At 38.2% G+C, this 23957-nt stretch overlaps 1 protein-coding gene across 12 annotated transcripts in view; it reads right to left on the reverse strand.

Moving 5' to 3' along the window:
* LOC105489077 (basonuclin zinc finger protein 2) overlaps positions 1-23957 on the reverse strand; it is a 448875-nt gene that overhangs the window by 185596 nt on the left and 239322 nt on the right. The gene's annotated exons all lie outside the window — the stretch shown is intronic.

Genomic DNA, 23957 nt, shown 5'->3' on the forward strand with positions numbered 1-23957 from the left:
GGGTCTCACCCTGTCACCCAGGCTGGAGAGCAGTGGTGTGACCACAGCTCACTGCAGCCTCAACCTCCTGGGCTCGGGCGATCTTCCTGTCTCAGCCTCCCACGTAGCTGGAACCACAGGAGTGTGCCACCACACTTGGCTGACTCTTTTTAAAAATTTTTTGTAGAAATAGAGTCTTGCCATGTTGCCCAGGCTGATCTCAAACTCCTGTGCTCAGGCAATCACTTTGTCTCGGCCTCCCAAAGTGCTGAGATTACAGGCATGAGCTACCGTGCGCTGCGGAATTCAGTTTTAAAAAGTGGATTCGTTTTGATAAAAGTAATGCAAAACTTCAGAGAAAGAAAAAAACAGAAAACAAGGAAAGATGGAGAAAATAATTAAGGAATGTAGAGGAAAGGGGTGATCATGAGGTGGCATTTAAAAGAAACATAGGACCAAGTCCATCCACACTTGTAAACTTGGTTGTAACCATTTAAACTCAGTGGTCCTCTGAGCAGGTGGTTAAACTAAACACGTCTAAACAAAAGAGTTTTGATAAAGTCTACACTTTAGGGTAAGTAAACAATTTTATTATATTCTTACAGAATAAATTTTCAAAGCAAAAAAAGTGTTTTGGTTTTCCTACTTTACCAATCTTGTTTAAAATAATAAACAGAGAAATTAACAACTCTACTTGAACATAGCATAGTGTGCTAATGTATTCGTATATGCTACACAGATGCTTTCATTTTCAGATGAGGTTCATTTTCAGTCTTTTTGAAATCTGAGGTGATGTTTTCCTACCCTGTCTAGGCAGTTAAGACTTCCAGATGGAAGGCCCCTTAATACTGTAGTTCCAACTCTAGTGACCTAATTTATAGATTAACAAAATTGATACCTTTTTTAAAAACACAAAACAGGCAAAATAAATGTGATTCTCCTAAAACATTAATGTGTGAGCACAGTTTTTAATGAGTAACACAGGGTTCCCAGGACCCCCAACTTACTCTTATGACCAATATCTAGTTCCAAGTATCCAAAAACCCCCGTAGTACAAGCACCAGTCACACTGCCAGAAAGGACCACAAAGCACTGTTTAAAACCTTCAATAAATTTGAGACATCAAATTTACATCAGGGGAGAGCAGGCTCAAAAAGAGTAGAAAGCTTGTGATTAACTAGATCTACCCTTATCCTCTACTTTCCATGAGCAGAAAAAGATTCCTTAGGGGTACTTACTACTTCCTGTTTTTATTTATTTTCTCAGAGACCCCAATTCTTCACTTGTAACAATCGAATAGTACTACTTCTCACACGGCAATTTTGTACACATTAGAGATATTTTGCTTAAAAAGTTAAGCACAGTGACAGACACAGAGTAAATGGTAAATAAAAACGTTTACTCCCCCTCCCTCTGTCTCTGTACAGGGGAGCTTCTTTTTTCTTTCTTCCCCCTTCTTTCTTGTCTATTAAACTCCTTGCTCCTTAAAACTAAAAGAAAAAAAAAGTTTTTTATGATTATTAATTCTTAGACAAACAAGCATTTAAATGTAATCATTTTTAAATATTTTTTTTTAAAGAGACAGGCTCTTGTTCTGTCACTCAGGCTGGACTCAGTGGCAAGATCATAGCTCACAGCAGCCTTGAACTCCTGGGCTCAAGGGATCTTCCTGCCTCAGCCTCCCAAGTACCTGGGACCACAGGTGCACACTGTACATTTCTACAATATATGGCTCCCAGACATACACTTTACATGTTAAAATATGCCCTAATTACTTAATACATAAGTTGATGTCATAAAAAGATAACCTGACAGGGAGTCAGTGAGATCTGAAAAATAGAGGTACTGTTTCCAAGCCTGGCAGAAGCATGCGAACTTGAAAGAGGCAAAAGTCAAACTCCACTTCCTCTTCCATTATATGCATGAGTTTCAATATGCTCAACACTTCTTCGAAGCTCCAGGTTTCCATGTTTTATAATGTTTTTATTATGTACTTAAGGTTCCTAGACATCATACAACTTGCCAACCTAAGTTCAGTCTCCTGTACAGGAAAGGATCTTGGGATTTTTCTGTTTTTCTTTAGTGCCTAGAACACAGCCTTGTGAAAGATGCGCAACACAGGCTGTTGGGATGAAAGGGGATAGAGCAGGCTTGGCTAACTCTGATCACTAATTGCCTAGAGAAAAGTGCACCCCAGGGGACCTTTCAGAGCCACCATTCCAACCCTCAGAGAGCTTTTAAAACAAGTCTCAGACATGAAATCATTACTTCAACAAGTATTTTGTGAATGCCTACCCTGTGCCCAGGATTGTATACATAGTTTAAAACCCACAGTATCCTCAAGAAGCTTGAGCTGCAAGGAAAGTAAATAAGCAATGTTCAATAGAGTGGGGGTAAACCATAGGGTGTTATGATATGCAGAGAAGGCGCACCAACCTAGTCTTGTTTCATGGAGGTGAACTGAGATAGGTATCTAAAGGCCCAAAGTTGAAAGCTTGGGCTGCTCCAGGACAACAAAAATTGGAGCTCAGCTAGAAAACAAGCTAAATATAAGCATAAAGAAATAACTGCTAAAACTATGCCCAGCCTGCTAAGGAGAAGACTGAGCTTCATCCTTGTATCTCCTTTTCTTATGTTACAGGTAATAAAGGTATGTAGACGATAGCTACAAACTATTCAGGTACTTGGACAGCAGAATTCTAGGAGTGTGCTTTATGGAATTTATCTATGGGACATATTTCTATTCTGGTTCTTAATTTAAACTAATCTCAAGAAAGGTCTTCTCTGCTGGACTTCCAGAAAGATCACTGTTCTTTTTCTTTTTGACAAAAGTGTTGCTCTACCCCTTGTCTCCAGTACGTCTTGAATCCCTTACCTGCCCTTCTTACCTTTCCCTTGGTACCCCCTCCTCTCAGGACTCCTGTCTCTTAGTGTCCTCCGTTTTGACTGACTTGAGAGTAGAAGAAACAGGTTTGGCTTTGGTTTGTCTGATAATCACAAACTCTTAAGAAGGCAAATCACTTCTATCCCTCAATACCAAATCATTTGTATCTCAACCATATTATGGATAAAAATAACATCTCCACAAACTCTAAAGGAAAGGCCCAGCAACATAATATAGATGTCACACAATGCAGTGATGAGGGAAAGGAAAAGGGGTGGCAAAAAATTGGGCGCACCATGTAACCACAACCAGAAGGGTAACAGTACAAGGCAATGTACCTAATAATGCAACTGAAGGAGGATATGCTGAATCCGAAGCATTTTAAATTATGCTCATAGAGCGGCATTTGGGAGCCCCCTTTGCTCATCTAATGGTTTTCATGCCTGCAGATGCACCACTATTATTAATTCAGTAAAACTTGAAAACAACGACCAGTGAGTAACATCTTTCCTTAAATACCCCCAGAAGGAATCCGAGGTTCCCAAAAATGTATGTATGACAAGAAAGCAGGCTACAGATACAAGTTTGAAGGAGTGATAAACTGACAAAATACTTAAATTACTATAATTTATCAGGGTTATAAGGGTCTATGAATTGAAACAGAGATAGGTAGTCTCTGATCAGCTGACCCAACAGAATTTAAATGCAATCAATGAAGAAAATACAAAGTAGATCTGAAAAAACTCTTATCTGCTTTTAAAATGTCATCTGCCCTGTGGGAGCTTAACTCTCATTCTCATACACAGTAGTTCACCTTTCCTTGCTTCAGAGTTGAAGAATGGCCACACTCAGAAGATCATTAGGTACATGGAGTCTTTTCCGGGGTACAACACCATACACACACTTAAAATAATTAGTCATGAGTGCATACCCATTTTCAAGATGATGTGTATAGAGCAAATTCTGTTGCTCCCTGGCACTTAAAAGAGATTTTTAATTTGTCATGATAAAGCAAGGAGAAAGTAGCTGTCAGTTAGGCTGCCACTGCTGTCATACTTTTTAATAATACAGCTCCTGTAATTACACTGTGGTTCTTTATATTAACTCAGTGAAAGCTTGCTTGGCTTTAGCATGAAAACAATTTATGAAATTATAGAAACAGACTGAACACAGCAGTTCATTTGTTGAAGCAATTATCCAGATCCTTGTCAAAAAAAAAAAAAAAGTACAAGCGAGAGAAGACTGCGATGTGCAAAAAATGGTTCTAATTCTATGGTTTAATATGTACAATATGTCTGTGGTTGTGCTGAATTATGTTAATAAATTGCAGCCGAAATATTTTGTTACAACACAAAGGAAAGGCGCTATCAATCGTCCCGCCAGATACTTTAAATTAGTCACCAAAGCATCCAGCCAGAGTTTTTTCTATAATCTGCACATGAAGGGAAAGGCTCATAGGATACTTTTCTAAAGGACCAGATGGATTTTTCTAGTATTTTGAATTATCTGGAAAACAGCTGTAAAGTGAACTGTGGCACTAATGCCATTTTTAAATGACACATAAAAGTCCAACCCTGGACATCAATCTTATGTTATTTTTTGACTGGTTATCATACAAAACTCCAGGTTCCCAAGCAGCTCCCAAGACAGGAATTTGGAATACTTGTTGCTGAAAAGGTGAGGCTAATAACACAATCAAGTGATGCCAGAGCTATTGTTTAAATGATTACATAAAGAACAAAAAATAATTCAAGTTAAAAAAAGGTCTCACTTTATACTCTGATAAAGCAAGACATGCAGTCTGTTAGCATTCAGCCATCAAATAATAAATGGTAAGATCAGCTTGTAAGGCTATGTCATCCAAGTTTCACTAAATGTGTTTATCAAATTCTCTGGAATAATAATTAAGCTCAATTTAAAAATATTCTACCTGAAGAGTAAAGGAATAATTCCTGATTTAACAAAATTTTCAAAATTCATATACAAGTTTATCATATAAATGTATGCAAATGAAATAAATAACTCAAGGAAGAAGAAATATTCCTCCATATAAAAATAACCTAGTCTCTTTCTTCTAACTAGACTACCTAACTTCAATAAAAGCATATTACTAAATGTTTCCTTTAAATTATTGTATTAGTTAATTTGTAAGAGGTAGAAGAGAGAACAGAGATCTAACACCAAAATAACTAGAAAACAGAAGCAAAAAAAAAAAAAAAAAAAACCTCTAAGCTCAAATTGTGAATTCTGCAACAAAGTGTTACATGCAATAAAATGTGGACGTCTTTCTTTCTCCCCACATCTGGAGATAGTTTAGTATACCGATTTCCAGAAACCATGCAATCTTCCAGCCTGACTAGCCCCTTTCATTCACAAATAAACAATTAATAGAATGGGCAACTAATTTTCCAAGTGTTCATATTCATTAGGCTGTTTCCTGAAATTAAGTATCTGCCTCATGATACAGTACTGTAGACATGAAACAGTCTCACACACCCACCCCCTCCCCAGCCACTTTCTCATACCAAACTTAGAGAGCTAGGCATTCATATTTCTATTTTCCATCCTTATATTAGAGTAGAATTTGAAAATTAAATTCCCTCAACTGTACTGAATAAGAAATACAAAATATTGTATGACAAGATCCCCTCACCAATTCTTAGCAAGGATTTTTATTCTTGTGGCCCTGTCAATTCAATAAATATTTATCAAACACCTACTATGTGGAAAACAGAATTCTAAACCCTGACATGTAAACATAAATATGTCCTTGAGGAATTTACAACTGAGTAGGGAGATAAACCTGACCACAAATAACTATACTATAAAGTGGAATGTGATCAATGTGACAAGGGAGGCATAAACAAAATGCTTTAGGGTTCGGGGAGAGAAACTACTTCTATTGAGGTAATGAGAAAAAGCTTAGTGAAGGAAGTGGTTTGGAAGATGGATAGGCTTTCAAGAGGCACTGGACTCAAAGGTCCTCAAGGTCAGAGACCATGTCTTGTTTTACGTGGCACCCACACACATCCCCTAGCTCAGTGCTGGACCATCATCACTTATGACAAACCTATTTAAGTGATTTCAACAAGCCAAGATGGGGAAAGATCATCCAAGAAGATGGACAAGTACTGCCAATGGTATGGAGGTAAAGCAGCATGGGGCTTGTTCAAAGAATATATGAGTTACAGCAAAGAGAATACCTAGGACCATAAGGTTAGAAAGGTAGTCTGAAAAATAATTTCGATCAAAATAAAATAAAGGAGAGAGTTTTATTTTAAATTTGTGAACCATGGGCAACACTGACAATTTCCAAGTATATGACTAAGTATATATGACTAAGTATATTAGAGCCTGTATGCCTATTGTGCCAGTTTGAATATGAAAATATCCAGTGTACTTTTCCAATTTTAAAATGCAGATCACACAAGGGAAGGAAAATATACTGTGTTAAAGAAATAACAAGGGCCGGGCGCGGTGGCTCAAGCCTGTAATCCCAGCACTTTGGGAGGCCGAGGCGGGCGGATCACAAGGTCAGGAGATCGAGACCACAGTGAAACCCCGTCTCTACTAAAAATACAAAAAATTAGCCGGGCGCGGTGGCGGGCGCCTGTAGTCCCAGCTACTCAGGAGGCTGAGGCAGGAGAATGGCGGGAACCCGGGAGGCGGAGCTTGCAGTGAGCCGAGATCCCGCCACTGCACTCCAGCCTGGGCAACAGCGTGAGACTCCGTCTCAAAAAAAAAAAAAAAAAAAAAAAAGAAATAACAAGAAATATGCAAAACTTCCAGGAAAACAAAACATTATATGCTTGCAGCCCAGAAAAATGTTGCTTTAACAAAATTTAAATGTAAAAGACAAAGTCAAAAGGAAAGGTGGCCCCAAATGCCACATGTCACTGAAAAATCACTGGTGACAGCAGGTTATGGAGTATTCCCCACTACTACTGTGCAGGCTTCTCAGAATAGGTATTTACAACAAATGCCAACACCTGTACCTCTTCTGAAAAGGCGATCAGGTATTACCTTCATTTTTCAATTACTGAGATTGTGTGCAAGAAGTTCCCCCTGCTACTTTTCCTATGATTGACAACAGTTAAATGTAAGGAGCAACCTCTTAGACCTCTTACCATAATTTGGGCTCCCCAGATCGTTGAATGGAACCACCAATTCAGCTTTAAGTGAGAAATCCTGGATAACAAGGGCAGCAGACTATGACAATTCCCTGGGATTTCCCAGAAGAAACAGTGACAAGCACAGTTGTCACTGGGCATGTCATGGAAGACTGCAAAATTTTCTGAGTTGTCTCTGATTCCAGACAGGCAGTGTATTTTCAATTAATTGTCTGGATGACATCATGTGACAACTCGATTACCAAAGAAAGGTAACAGTCACAAGAGGGAGATGAGCAGTACCATACGGAAAATAGCCTCCAAAGAAAGGAACGAAAATAAGTTTAGTTTTCTGGTTTGTGTGCCCTTGGAGCCAAACCTAATGAAACAAGGCTCAAAACCAAATTACAGCATGTCCTATATATTAACCCTTGGGATTGAAATTAACCAGAAATTAACACTTGGGATTGAACCCCAAAAATGTTAAATTTCACTGTCACAAGCCTCAAGAAAAAATACAAAAGCAACAGAGGTAGGGGTACATCCTGAGATCAATGGATGAACTTCTAGTAGAAATAGTTGGCCATTGGCCAAAACTTAGAAATCTTCCTATAATATTAATGTCATAAAGACCTTATTAGCAAGGATGGGGTGTTACTCATCACAGCCTCCCAAATCCAAGACAGCACCTAGCACAGAGTTAGCAATCAATACATGTATGCTTCGAAAGAGAAACAGATTCAGTTCACTGTGATTGCTTTTGTTTTAAAAGCCAACAAAACCACTTGGAAAAACTTTATTTTTTTCCTGAAAAAAAAAAAAAATCCAAAAAAATCCATCTAATCCACGTAAATGGCTTCACTATCATGGTAAAATGCACCTTTTCTCTAAATAAAAAGAAAGCAAGGTTAGAGCTTCCAGGTACTGTTTAAAAGAAAGGTTTCTGGCGTATTGTTCCTCTTTTATGATAGTAAGGTGATATGGAAGAGCTACATTCATGAAGTTAAAAAAAATGGCCAGGAGTGGTGGCTCACACCTGTAATCCCAGCACTTTTGAGAGGCTGGGGTGGGAGGATCCCTTGAGCTCAGGAATTTAAGACCAGCCTGGGCAACACAGGGAAGCCCTGTCTCTACCGCCTCCCCCCACCCCCCCCAAAAAAAAAGCTGGGTGTGGTGGCACGTGCCTGTGGCCCCAACTACTTGGGAAGCTGAGGTGGAAAGATTACTTGATCTCTGGAGGTCAAGGCTGCAGTAAGCTGTGATCATGCCACTGTATTCCAGCATGGACGACAGAGTGAGGCTCTGTCTCTTTAAAAAGAAAAAAAAAAGTCAATCAAGCCAGATACCTTTCCACATACAAAAACAGTCTGCAGACACACCAGCATGCCCCAAATTAGCAACATTTACTGCTAAGCACAAGGAACACTGCTTGCAAGAGTGAGGATACAGCATGATAAACCCATTATTACTGCCATAATTAACGAATGGTGGTGCAGCTCATAGGTAATTTAGCAGGTAAGTTAACAATTCTGCCTCACATCTTCCCATCTTCCTAGATGTTGTAATTTTAGAGTCAGCATTTCTCAAGCTCTTGATATGTGCCAGGCATTAGGCTAAATATTTTTACATTAATGTTGATGGAGCTCAGGACATGCTACCCCAAAATATGGCACCTAACATACTGAATATTTAAGAGTTTTGAGAGATGATATATGCAAGGACTCTCTGACATTTCCCCATCCTTTTCCCCAGAAGCAGGTCATAAGATCGTCATGTGAGAGGTGCCCCCCTAAAACCCAGAGGAAAAAAGCATCCGTATATCTGAAAATGGAAAGACATCAAGAGGAATCTAAATAAGTAGGCCTTGCTAAGTTTCCTTCAGTTTACTACTCTTAGCACATACTCGTTCTTGTCTTATCACATTTTTCCAGGACTATCCATTCTTCATCGAACCTATAAAAACATTCAGGTTTAATTGTTTCTTCAAGTCTTCATTTCCTTATGAAGGAAATGTGTCATATAAAATTTATATTAAATAAATTTGTATGCTTTTCTTCCTTAATTTGTCTTTTGTTACAGAGGTAGCAGCCGAGAACTTAGACAAGTGGAAGGAAAATAAATTTTTCTTCCTCTATAATGTAAATACTTCACATGCATGAATTAATTTAATTTTCATGACAATTGAGCATGCTCGGTACTATTATCTCCATTTTACAGATAAGGAAACTAAGGGTCAAGGAGATTAAGCAACTTGACTAAGGCCTTACAGCTGGTCAATGGAAAAAGTGGAATTCAAAACCAAGTCTGAGAGCTCAATGGCCACATTTGTCCAATTCCATTACATCAAGATAACTCCAATTAGGCTGCCAAATCAAGCAACCGTAACCAGTTAATATTGTTTCCATAACCATATTGAAAATGTTCTGGGCCAGGCACAGTAGCTCACACCTATAATCCCAGCACTTCGGAAGGCCAGGGTGGGAGGATCATTTGAGTCCAGGAGTTCGAGACCACTCTGGGCAACACAGTAACACCCTGTCTCTACAAAATAAAAAATAAATAAATAAAGTGGGCCTGGTAGTGTGTGCCTATAATCCCAGCTCCTTGGGAGGCTGAGGCAGCAGGATTGCCTGAACCTCAGAGGTTGAGACTGCAGTGAGACTTGATCACACCACTACGCTCCAGACTGGGTGACAGAGAGAGACCCTGTCTCACAAAATAAAAGAGGCCAGACATGGTAGCTCACACCTGTAATCGCAGCACTTTGGGAAGCCAAGGCAGGGGATTACTTGAACCCAGGAGTTCAAGACCAGTGTGGGCAGTATTGCAAGACCCTGTCTCTACAAAAAAAATTTTTTAATTAGCTGAACTTGGGTGCACAGACACTTCAGAAACCTGTCCAATATCACAGAGACAGTACAAGTGGTGGAAACAGGATTCAAAACTAAGCAGCCTGGCTCCACAGTCCATGTTCTCTGTCACTGTACCATGCTGCCCTTTCCCAGCAATGGTACTAAGGCCATGCCTGGACTGAACTCTAAAATGGAGTGCCATTTTACAGTGACTAAAAGCAACTTTCGGGGCTACCTATTCTACATGCCCTCATTGACAGGCTTGTAACAATGCCATCAATAATCCCTGATCCCATACCCAATGGAATGCTAGCTACCCTCTCAGTGAGGCCAGTGCCTTGGGGACTGTCATGCCCAACCCCTCCCTGCCATGTGACCTCTGAGATGGTAGGGGGAGCTGAGTCTCTGCTGGTTGGCTACACGATCTCTTGTGACTTAAACCAGATCATCTGGATACCTTATTCTCTGAGCTGGGTTATCCCTGAAAAAAAAATGCTCAGGTTGCATTTAACACCTCTTGTCTCTAGCCGAATTTTAGCTCTGGAGCTATTCTACATACATTTCAGTTCATTCTATAACGGCGTAGAGAAAGCTATCCTGTGGACTGCTTTTTAGATGCCAGAATTCGTTCATGGGAGGACACTAGGAAGAAGAAAGCCGTATCGAGCACGGCCACGGACTAGGGACACGACATCAAACATCATGGTCAGAGCTCTCCCCTTATTTACAGAATGCAGTCAGCAGCAAGGTCTGTAAATTTCATCTTCAAAAAAGAGGAGTAGGACTTCACATTATAGTACTTAATATACCCTAGGATAAGAGAATCTACAAGTTCTTCAAAACTATAAACCTTCAAAACTATAGAGATCAGGTGGAAACAAGGACTGATAACAAGAGGTCCAGAAAGGACAGATACTCATCCTTTCCACATAAGCCTTGATTGCACAATTACTTAAGTAAAGTTATGCATCCTCAGAAAACCAATTAATTGTGCTGGTGCTCTCTGAAGCTCTAACACAGGCTTTGTCAACAGCTGAGTGGTTTCATAAAGGTGGAGAACAACAGTTGCAGCTCAAACAGTCCTGAAGCTCTAAGAAAAGGCACCCTTCTAAAACTCACACAACTTTCAGGAAAGAATAAACGAAAATGATTTGTCACCAAAAATATTCATCTTCTGACATGGCAACAACTTTAGCTAAGTCACCAAATTTACCAGCATTTCTATAAGTGAAGCAATTCAAAGTGTTCTTTATTGAACATCTAAGGTATGCTGGGTACAAAGATCACTAAAACAAAGAATCTAAGGGCTCTCTATCACCTGGGGACTTAGAGTGAGAGAGGGAAAGAGAATAATTCAAGAGAATTATAAAAATTCCAAGGAAGCGGTGGCTCTGTTCTGGAGGAAAGGGGAAACATGAAGCCAAAATTCCTGGTTAAAATATTCACAGAAAAATAAATATGTACACCATCTATGTTTTTCTCAAGAATACGAAAGAAGGGAGCAAGGAGAAAATTCAAGCCCAACATAATGCTTTAGAAAAACAAAAATAGTTTTCTTTAAAAACAAAAAACAAACAAAAAAACACCAAAAAACACCCTTCTGGTACAGCAGGCTTCCTGTGATTGCAGAGTGAAAACTGTACCATAAAAATCCAGTCCATAAGTGCCAGAGGAAAAGAAACTTTCCCCAAATAACAAAATAAAAATAAACCTTCCGTTAAAATAATATATTACACACTGATGTAAACTGAAATGCTCTTGTCCATGGGTTGAGCTTATGAAACCCTTAAACATGAACATGTAACACTAACAAACTATTTGACATTATTATTTGGGTTCAAAGACTCCCTTTCTCTAAATGTTTATAGCACCATACCAGTTATTTCAACTGAGCTGACACAATGAATTTCAAATGATCTAATACTTTTGACTTACCAGAGGATTAGCACATGATTACCCTGAGTAAAAGGATTATTATTACTGCTGCTCTAAGATATTAACACTTTCTGTAACACACTCTAAGGGTGCTGTATAGATCACTAAAAAATGTGACAGAATGCATGGGGGAAAGGGGATTTTAAAAAAGAAAGGTGGTAAGTGTTCTTCTCTTTTAAGTTTCCTTGCTTAAAATACAGTGGGCCTCCCAATGGTAGAATCAACATTTTGTATGATGCTTTCAGTGGGTAGACAAGTCACAGATAAACAAGTCCAGCATTCAATGCACTCGGGAAATTAAGCCACATATGGCCTTCTTCCCGTGAAGATCAGGCTCCAAACAAAAACCCCCACTTTGTAATAGACAACTAATTCTCATGTAATGAATGACAGAACACAGCATTAATGTACTTAACAAGACAGAGCTAAATTCAATGAAGCTTGACGCCGTTTGTATGAAAAAGGGTTACATTTGTAGACAGAGCCAAAGGGAGAGAGAAAATCATTCTGAATCCCGAGTTAAATAGTGCAGCTTCTGCTCTGGTTTAGCCCTCTCACTGGAAATAAAGATCAGAGCTAAAATATGACCCTTAAAACTGGCAGCAGCAAAGAAAGCTAAATACCACTGTATTAAAATCCCTTACTGACTGACAAAGAGGCAACAGCTAACGGACTTTGCTCGGAGCTTTTACTGGCAAAAGTGTTATTTCTTCATGGCTAAATTCCTGATCCATTAAAAATGTGCCCCTTCCCTACCAGACTTCATGATATGCAATTCTGCCACCATCTGATATCATGATAAAAATTTCAGACAACCCAAATGATGACTTAGTAGCTACTGAAACTTCTACATACAGCATCAAAACAAAAGACAGAGAAGCAAACCATGTGACACAAAATGAGTAGGTAGAAAAGTTTCTTACATAGAGCCACCATAAGAAAAGATTTGTAAAAGCCTATGAATACCACAGTACCAACTCCCCTTTTTCACTGTAAGTGCAGAAAACAGATTTTAAACTACATTTAAAAACACAGCGTATGAACAATGCTGATCATTCTAAAAACAATTTATGAATTATAAGTAGATGAGTGAATATTTTAACTCCTTGAGCAGGATTACAGTAAGAACACTGATCTAAACAGCACACTTTATGCATCTGGTGATATGACTTATTTCTGTAGGATGTTCTTACACACACAGAGGTAACACCACCTGGAACTGCTATACCTTAAGGCAGGGAAACCTCAACTTTCCACTTCTCTCCTCTATCCACAATGTTATCTGGTTCCGCTGTTGTCACAGAGCCAGGGAATAAAGCTCTTCCAGAAAACTCACCCAAGATCAAACTGTGCCTGGTGACAGCAATGTCCAGGCCATAAGTAATGTTCAAAGGATTCAACAACGCCTGTGACTGATCATTCTCTTTCCCTTGCCATCACCTGCTGATTTTGTCCAGGTGTTTTATGGCTATCTTGAGGATCTGGAGAGCAGACAGAGGGAAGACTTTGCCAATTTCTTTTGTCTGGGATTGTGAATTCCTTACACAGATGGTGGACAGCCTCAGCCCAGGGCAGCACCAGGGTATACTGCCTTCAACCTCCAAATGGAGAAACAGAGGGAAACTTTTTCTTCTTCCACAACACTGCCTGTAATGTGTCTGTGGTTAGCAAAACTGAGACAGTATGGCTTCACAGGGAGTAAAGTGACGAAGGAAAAAAGTTACAAGTAACTTGAAAATATTTACTTGAAATATTACTAAGCATTTGCCAAGGAATCAAAATGTTAATGAGCAAGATGATTCTAGGAGCAATGTGCTTCTATTATAATGACTTATACAAGGTTTCAGTTACTTTCTCACTTGTATATCAAAGACACCAGATCTCCTAAATTAACCAAAATAAGACTTTGAAAATCCAAGTCAACCCTTCAAAAGCAATTACACTGCCGTGGTGGAAAGAAAATTGGACTGGTATCTAGACCTAAGCCATCCAATATGGTAGCCACTAGCCACATGTGGGTAGTGACCACTTGAAATGTGGCTAGTCCAAATTGAGATGTGCTGAAAGTGTAAAATACACTGAATTTTGAAGGCTATGAAAAAAAGAAAAGACAATGTCTCAATAAACACTCACATTGATTATATATTTTTTATATTTATTATATATGGAAATCATAATTTTTTATATACTGGGTCAAATGAAATACATTACTAAAATCAATTTCACCTGTTTCTGTTTCTTTTTTACTTTTGTAGTGTGGCTTTAACAATTATTTCTACTAGACAGTACTGGTCTGGACATTAGGATTCCTGTCCACTTCAATCTCTTGTTGGTTGTATGACCATGGTCTTCTTAACCTCCTGAGCTTCATCATTTCCAAATGAGAGGGATGAAAATCAAGGGCACAGATTCTAAATTTTATAGCTCCCCAAATTATAAAATTTTATCTAATTATTTTTCAGACTTTCATTCCTAAACTCCCTGATTCATTTTCATCTGCGCCCACTCTAAAACAAGCAGTGAAGAACAATCAATAGGAAAACAGGTTTTATTCATTAGTCAATTAATTTAAGAACCTACAGCTCCCTCTGATGACTTTTAGACTAAAATTTTTCAGAAGAATTTGCATAATATTTTTAATGTAGACAGACTTACTAATCATGAGTCCTATCAGTGATGAATAACTCAAGATGCCATATCAAATAAAGAATATCTATGCCTTAAGTGGATGTGGATTAACAAAGTGATGAATCAAGTTGCTTGTTTTGTGAATTCAAGTTCACTATCACAGGTACACTTGATTGCAATCCATTTGGTCAGAAGGTTACCAAAGCCTCAGTGAAGGTTTTTTCACTAAATCCAATAAAGTATATCTGAAATTATAAGATACAATGTAGCTGATCCCTCTTGCAGGCAAAATTTTTGACACAAATAGCTGCACAGATTTCATCAGTTATACCTAACTTCATGATAATTCATAAAACACCTCTTCACATGGTTCTTAGATGGGTGGCCAGGCCAGGAGGAGGGTATTTTTAGAAGCCTGTTGCTCCCACAACTGGCACTAACTGGCAGTATTAGGTGATTACAAAGGGCTAAGGGAAACACATGTAAAGAACAATTTCAGGTGACAATTTAAATGCTTAATTATATACTTAAAAAAACTTACTATTTTTATTTCTCTACTGTTAAAAAACCATGAACAACTTTATTCTCTGCCTTCCCTAATAATAATAAACATTTGGTTTTATAGATTATACTGAAGATTTGAATCAGTTTGCTGTCTGAATCAAAGAAAGAAAACATAAAACAGGAGATTAAATGCAAGTCAGAAATTCAGTATCTGTTTAATACATGTATTTTTACCAAAACGATGGTGAAACTAAGCCACACATCGTGGTTCACTGAAAGCCTTTGTTGGAATACACTGTTGGACATGTAAGACACACATATATCCTCGCCTTATGGACGTATTCCAGTAAACGAGACAGAAAGTAGTCAGGTTAGCCACCAGAGATTGAAAGTGCGGCATACAAGACTCAGGAGTTAAAAACTAGGAGAGCGAGGGCATACTGTACCAGACTGAATTATTTCCTGTCATGATGTGTTTAAAATTCTAATACAAAAGTAGCAGAAAACAGAGATCAATAAATCATGTTATATTCTCTGTATCCAAAAGGAAGGATTTTCTAAAGAAATGAAAAGACCAAAGTAAAAGGCACTAAGAAGTAGATGCAAGTGAATGGGGTAGAACAGTATTGTCAAAGCTAAGGAGCCTGCAGAGAAAACCATCAGAATGGCTTAAACAACTACACTTTGTAAAGCAATTCAGCCGACTATTTAAAAATTTCAACATAATATGATGTATACCTGATTTTAAGGATCTAACTTACATGCAAGAAAAACATTAGTTTAAATTATTTGCTTTTTAAATATTCCTAATGCATAACAGATAAATACTAAAGTGAGGCTGGATTAATTCACAGTTGCTCTAATACTAGATGTATGTGGATCATAAAGTAAATGGATCTTTCCAAAAGCCTTTGGGAAAACCCAGTGAGGCCAGTTTTGAGATCTATCAGTAGCAGGAAAGGTAAAAAGGATTCAGTAAAAAGCAAAGCAGAAGGGAGGAAATAATGTTACCTTAGAAACTGATTTATTGTGTATTTCTGTCCCCTTGTTTAATGTTTCTTAAAACAGAGAACATGATTTGCTTAAATGTCAAACTTGGAAATTATATCGATCTCAAAAGATCACTTCGTTCAATATTAAGTTTTAGCCTAGTCAAGAATTTCTTAAGATATACCAAATGTATTTTAAAATATTTTAAAGTGCTACTTCAAAACTCTAAAGTACAATGTTTTTTAAAAGTCTTATTTCTTCACAGCAAGGAGCTTCCAGAAACCACTAAAACATTCTTGCCCTTTGAATGTTTGGGCATGGTCTCTTCATGTGTTATTAATAAGCCAGACGAAGTATTTATATTAATGGCCATACAATGAATATTAAACTGCATGGGGACTCATACCACAGGGCTATGAAAACCAAAAACCACCTTCACGTGGACTTGCCAAATTACCTGATTATACCAAACTTTTCATGGCTGAACCAAAGTTATATAAACGTTCACTATGGCAACAGCACCAGATATATGCACAAAGAAATATCTGCAATTTTAAAGGGGGAAACAAGAAAAACTGCTCACACAACATAAAAGTTAATTTTACATTAGTATCATTAATATTATACTCACACTGTAACAGCCAAATAAACCTTGTGCTTTAAAAACAGATCAGGTCACTTGAGTCGTCTGCTGCATTCTGCTAAGAAAGCAAAACCTACCATGCATGGCAAGTGTTGACACTCTTCCTCAATGACTTTTATTGTCTCTGGTCAACTTGTAAATCTTCTTTTTCCAAGTATGGAATCAGAATACCTCACTTGTGAAAGTTACATCAATGGTATTAAAAGCATATTGAAAACTTTAAAAAATTGATCCAAATGGAAGTCATGCTTTTTAAAAAAATCAAGGTTATTTCTCTAGTTTATCTGAGCATTTAAGGTTTTTTAATCCAACAAGTATTTCTTTAAAGAATGATCTTTATGTGGCTGAGATGAGAATGCACACATGATAGTTTTTCAAGGCCAGCAAGCACTTCCTAACCAAATCCCCCACTTCCTCTGCTAGCTAAACATAACTACTTCAAATGTGTACATCCTTTAAAAAGTTAGAAGAGAGCACCTCGCATGTAATAGCAGGCAGCTGGGAAGCCAATTGGTGCAGTCAGAGTGCACATTTTAGAAAGCAGCTTTTTAACATTCAATAACTAAGTGGTAATTGGGCACAGAAACATAAACTGTCAAACTGAATCAAAACCCCTTTGCTTTTCAGAGAATTATTTGTAAGATTATACTAGAATTAAATTTGAACATGCGTCTACCCTATGCATTCAGTCAAATTATGAAACAAAAAAAAAATGTTGTGCTTTCTTTGGATAAAATTAATGTCAGCTTTGTGTCCTTAAACCAGACCCGATCGGGAAATGAAATATGTTTAGTCCTGAAATAGTTGTGGTAATTCAATCCCTGCACTCTCCTTATTTTCTTGATGACAAAGAAAAACTCCCAATTGGCAGGGCCACCTGCACTGATTACTCCTCCATCCACACCCACAGAATATGAAAATGAGCCAATGATCATTAACCTTAATTTCTTCTAACATAAACCTCAGCTCTTTTTCTCAGTCTTGCTACTCAGGGAACTCCCCTGAGATAAAGGAAAAGAGAAGGGGGGAAATAAGGAAATAGGGAGTGAATGCTCAGAGCAAAAGGCGGGGGGCGGTCCAAGTGAAAAGTGGAATCCACTGGCTTTTTAAAAACTGCACAGCTGGCTTATTAAACTTCATACAGAAAAGAGGTTACAAAGATAAAGAGATTCTGAGGCATCACTAACTCTCTAGATAGTGGGATACTTTCCTTCCTAAGCAAACAATGAGAAAGGCTGCTTCCTCTCCACCCTCCCTACGCCCGACCCTGGGCATCCCATTCCTCCACCTAGACATCACTATATAAAGATAGCCAGCGATAAAGATGGGTCTGTGCAGCAGGAATGCATGTGTGTTGGTAAGATCTCCAGTATGAGGACCAAAGGGCCTCTACGACCAGAAGACAGATTTCCAAGGTAAGCACTTGCAATTACAGTGGAGAACGTCTAGCACCTTCTGGTCATTCACATTCAAATACAGCCAACTGGAATCATTTTTGGTCCAAGTTGTGTGGAGCTAGATACCATTAGCATGACATCATCTTCTAATGGATGAGGAGCTAGTTGGGGCCCTTAAAAGAAACACAACTAGGAAGGGAGCAGGAAACCTTCAGAAATACCAGTCTCTTTAGCACAGATGTGTGTACTGAAAATTATCTTGTAATGTTTGCCTACAGACCTTGGTATATCTTAAGAGGACTCCTCAAAGATAAGACCACAAAAGTGAGGAACAATTCAACATGGCAACCACACATGACCCTATGTAAAGCATTCCTGAAGCTGAAAGGAAAACAAACTTCAAAAATCATTACACTGCTGAATGAAAGCAGGAAGTCTTTAAAATGTGGGTATTTCGCTAAAAATATTAAATGAAAAGACAATAAATGCTTACAGAATATAATAAAAGTCAAAGTGTTTTTTCCTGCAAGTATATTTTCAAGATGCATGTTGCCTACCCAGTGCAGGTAGACACAACAAAACTTTCATCTCTCAGTTATCCCCTCATTATTTCAACCTCAAATCAAGTAGCAGTCATGAGGGGAGTGAGATAGAAAGGCAGAGAAAATAAACAAAGACAAAAACAGAGACCTGGCTGCAATTTGGTATTGGATTCAGAAGCCCAATTTAAACTAAAACCTGACTCTGGGGTGCTAGCCCTCACCTCCTTCTTGACTAGCCTACGAAACGTAAAAGGCAAACACACACATACACCCTGTCTTCTTTTTTCTTTCTCCTTTTTTTCCCTCTCTAATCAGGCTCTCAAAAGTCAGTGGTCCCCTCTGGAAGTGAGGACAGGCTGTTGAAGTATTCAGTGCCATGAGTCATTTTACTAGATGTTCTAGCAACTGCCTGTGACCCAGCAGTGAGCCAAGATAGCAGGGCTTTTAATAAAGCAGCACTTTTGCACACTCACAGCCCAGTTAATTTAATACCTGCCGCTTGTTTACCAAACAGCACAGGCATGTCTCTGTGTCGATAACTCGCCAGTGACAGTGAGGCGACTGAATCTGGGCACAGAACAGATGCACCTTTTTACGCTCTGTTAAACTGTGTCACAGACTACAGCCCCCGAGCGCATTCCTTTATTTATCCTGCAGCCAGCTGAGCTAATTGTCAGAGACAGACCTGGTTCTAATTCTGTAGAGTCCACAACTGCCGGAGTGTATGTAGTGAGGCATGAATGGTACAGAACTTAAGAAGGGAACAGTTGAAAAACAGAGTCTGAGGGTAGAGGCATAATCTGCCAATATTTTACTTAGACTTTGAAAATACCACCTGTCTCAATAGCAGGTTATGGGAGTGGGGACAAACGTAAAACAACCCCAGTGTCAGAATGAAGCAGAAGCAAGCAAATGTCAAAGCATATTCCTATGTAAGGAGAACACAACACAGCAAGCAATGGCATTCATCTTCCAAAGAATATGGTTCGGCCAGTGCAGTTGTAAGATATTCGCAAGCTCAAAAACCTGCTGATAACAGGCCAGTATTCAATACAGCTCACACCAGCAGTTCTGCACAATACCAGGATTGAGCATTACAGAGACATCCTGATGTAAGCCCATTAATGACACCAAAATTACTTAAAAGACTAGTCTCTCAATCCTCCAGCCATACAACTTGAGTCTGCTTGATCATGTGTAGACAAAGAAACTCCCATTTATTGTTCTCCTCATACCGTGTGGTATTAGAAGTGTTTCTTATGAGCTGTAATACCATACTCATATTTTATCAGTAGCAAGAGTTCACTCCAGTTAAAGTTCTTCACCCGTCATGGGCATTTTTCAGCAAATTAATGTCTTTTACTTGCATGACTTCTCTTCATATTATAATTTGGGGTTTAAACGGATCATAATACTTTACAGAAAGTAAAAAGAGAAAAAGAGCTCGGTGTTGATAATTTTTACCACTTATGACTAAATGACCTCAACTGAGGAATAAAAAAATTAAGTCATTTGTCTTATGAGGTACAGAGGACATTTTACGGTGTACAATTTAGCTAATAACGGGTTCAGGCCAATCCTTAAGAAGTCACATGTTTCCATTGTCCCTTCACCCCCCGCTTATGTTTTTACCACATCCTAACAAAAACACGACCAGAACTGGTGAAAAACATACGGTTCCAACTAATGAATCACATACTTTCCCGCAAGTACAGTAAGTACTACCAGCTGTGTGACAGTCTTGCTTTGGCAGTGGGACCAGCTTAGAACAAGCCGGCCCATCTGAAAGCAGCTGTACTGAAAAACCACAAGCAATATAAGTGTGTCTGCCTTCTCAGGGCGGCTTTGTCTCTGTTCTGTGTCTCTGCTCTGTCCCCAGAATGTGCCAGCCATCTTGTTTAGAGAAAGTTTCAGAAATTACAGAGGTAGGGAGAAAATCCACACATTCAAAAACCTTAAGTTTTCAGAAAGTGTTGTCACTTTATCAAGTGGAACGCTGCAAGAGGTCAATTAAAGGAAAACACCTCTCTCCCACATCCAACCTTCCATATGCATCTTTTGGGGTTTGCCTTAGATTAAAAAGTGTGCATATTTATGTATCTAAGTAAGTGAGGTGGGAGACGGGGGGAGGAACGGCACAGGATCCAGCTACTTACAGATGGGCTGACGCATGCATGTGAACACACACAAACACACACGCAGAGCAATTCGCAGATTATCAACTCATGCCATGAGCTACTGCAAAAAAGTTCTATGATTTTAAACTTGCCATTTATACAACAATAAGCTTCATTTGTAACCACAAAGCATTCTGAAAAAAATTCCCTGGCAAACCCCAGATATTTTTACACAAATGCACTTTTCCTTTCTGTGAAACAACATTCAACTGGATAATCACTGCTGTTAAAGGGAAAGAAAGTCCAACAGCATTGGTCTAGAAATGTAAGTGGAAAACAGTAGGATTTTTAAACTTCGGTAGTGTCTGAAGGCAATAACTAATTAAAATTATTTTAATGTCATTAAGTGATCAGTAGCTTGTATGTAGCACCTAAGTACCATCTCAGGCTTGTTCTGCAAAAAATAAATACCTACCATCGTCTTTCTTGACTTTTCCAAAGTCTCAATCAGAAAAATAAATACAAAGTAGTGAAGTTATTTTTGGTTTTTCTGAGTGTTTTACATACAGAGAAATCAAATGTAAGGACTAATCAGGAAGGTTTACCTTTTATGTTTACTTTTATTGCCTAATTTAGCCAAACACATTACTCTAAACTATAATGTTGTAAAGATGCTTGATTTGGCAATAATCTAATCCAAAAGTTATATTAACATCACATTTTTGTATTTATACCATAGTTGTGTGAATAATTTTTGTTTTGAATGAGCTATCAACGTAATACTCAAAAAATGGTCAGAAGACTCACTACATTCAGAAGACTCACTACATTAGTTAGAGAAGATCTTGGCCCCTGTGGTTTCTTCCTAAAATTCACTCTTCCTAAATGAACTTTAATGTTTGTGTGTTTGGGGAAGTTGAGTGCTGAGCTGGTCAAGGGCAAGTGCTTAGGGTGAATCTAGAAATCACATTGATCCTTATGATTGGATAAAGGCAGACAGCAGAATTGGGAGCACCAACAGTAATGGGGAAAGAGTAAAGGATGAGCATCTGCAGGCATACATTGGAGGAATTCAGGTTCCACTAAAACCACCCCATAAAGCGAGTCACATGAATTTTTTTTTTTGGTTTCCCAGTGCATATAAAATTTATGTTTATTTGATACTGTCGTCTATTCAGTGTACAATAGCATTATGTCTAAGAAAAACAGTATACATACACTTAAAATACTTTATTGCTAAAAAATGCTAACAGTTGTCTGAGCCTTCAGTGAGCTGTAATCATTTTGCTGGTAGAGGGTCTTGCCTAGATGTTGATGGCTGCTGATTGATCAGGGTGGTGGTTGATGAAGACGAGTGGCTGTGGCGTCTACTCATAAAAGAGACAGTTTGCCGCATCCATTGACTCTTCCATTCAGAAAAGATTTCTCTGTTGCATCTGATGCTTTTGATAGCATTTTACCCACACTAGGACTTCTTTCAAAATTGGAGTCAACTCTTTCAAACTCTGCCACTGCTTCAATTTATAAAAGAAATGCAGTATCTGTAGAGTGCAGTAAAGCCAAGTGCAATAAAAGGAGGTATGCCCATGTTCAAGCCTGAAGAACAGACTCAGTTAATACATAGACTTAAAAAACAGTACACTGATAAACAGACATATAATTTTAAAAGAATATTGACTCATTTATAGCATTAGTTCATGTTAAATCTAATAAAGAATACTAGTCTAAGAGGGAAAAATCTAAGACTGGATTATTAAATTACACAGTAAAATCTATCAAGAAAGAGCTAATATGGCTGAACCAAAATTATGATTAAATTATGATAAAAGCATTAAAACTCAGTTATTAATAACATGGAAAGATAGTTACAAAATATTGATAAGCAAAAAGCAGCTAACAAAGCAGTGTACTCAGTATGATCCTCTATTTTTAAAATGTATACAAAAGAAAAGTGAAAACATAAAATGATTAACACCTGTGTGGAAGGAACTATTGGCAATGGTTTCACTCTTGTTAAATTCCATTTTCTAAACTTTATTTATTTAGCATGTATAAACTACACATAGGAAAAATAAGTGTACTTCTTTTCCTTTTTCTAAACAGTGTAATAAATTTTATTTTTAAGAAATCTAGTAACTAGATTTCTGGTCCTCACCAGTAGTTACACTGCAAAACCTGTGTATTATTTTAAAATGGGGAGCTTTTCTTTTTTTTTTTTTTTGAAACAGAGTTTCACTCTTGTTGCCCAGGTTGGAGTGCAATGGCGCGATCTCGGCTCACCGCAACCTCTGCCTCCCAGGTTCAAGCGATTCTCCTGCCTCAGCCTCCTGTGTAACTGGGATTACAGGCATGTGCCACCACGCCCAGCTAATTTTGTATTTTTAGTAGAGATGGGGTTTCTCCATATTGGTCAGGCTGGTCTCAAACTCCTGACCTCAGGTGATCAACCCACCTCGGCTTCCCAAAGTGCTGGGATTATAGGCATGAACCATCACGTTTGGCCTGGAGCTTTTCTTAAAATCAAGAATTGATTTACTTTGAACAATTCTTTAAAACTACATTTATGGGGTACATGCGTGTTCTCTATAAAATCTCAAGACAAATACCAAACTTACTTATCCTCTCCCCGACACCAAGTTTCCCAAGAATATTCTTTCATAATTTGAGCCAAAAGCTAGCCTTTGCTAATTCAAATTTTGCATAATTAATGAACCACAGATCTAAATCTTTATCTTTCTAACAAAAATAATACCTTTAAATAGCACTTAATTGCCAAAGCATTCCCATAAAATAAGAACTCATACCCCCATCGAATCACCATTACTTCATCCCAAAGCCTAGAGACTGCCCTGTAACACACAGTCCAGGGCACTGGAGTAGTATATAATACCATCACAGGATCAATGCAACAGAGCGAATCTGTTAAATACGCTTATCCACGTTGAAACATGGCAGAAATAACTAGATTAATAACCATACTCTTGTAATAAGGGACTTAGAATCACAGTGAATAATCAAGAAGATTTATTATTAAAGAAGCATTCAAAGTTTTTCATTCTGCAACTGAGAGGGCTGGTATGAACACTCATTTGGCAAATACTTATTAACTGATTTCTGTGGCCTACCATCATGTCCAGTGTTTGGGTTTGAACAAATATAAAGAGAAGCTTCTTGACATAAAAACCATCTAGTGAAGGAGAAAATTCAAGTAATTTTAACACGTTGTGCAGAAGAGTAGAAACACACAGAGCTAGCTTTCCAGAGAAACAGAAGAAGGCACCAACTCAGGTGGGGCTTTAGAACGACTTCAGAAAAAAAGACAGAACATAATGAAGCTTAAATACAAGTTTAGTAGACAACCAGGCAAGATAAGGCCC

This window comes from Macaca nemestrina, chromosome 14, assembly GCF_043159975.1.
Source record: "Macaca nemestrina isolate mMacNem1 chromosome 14, mMacNem.hap1, whole genome shotgun sequence".
Classification (NCBI taxonomy): Eukaryota; Metazoa; Chordata; class Mammalia; order Primates; family Cercopithecidae; genus Macaca; species Macaca nemestrina.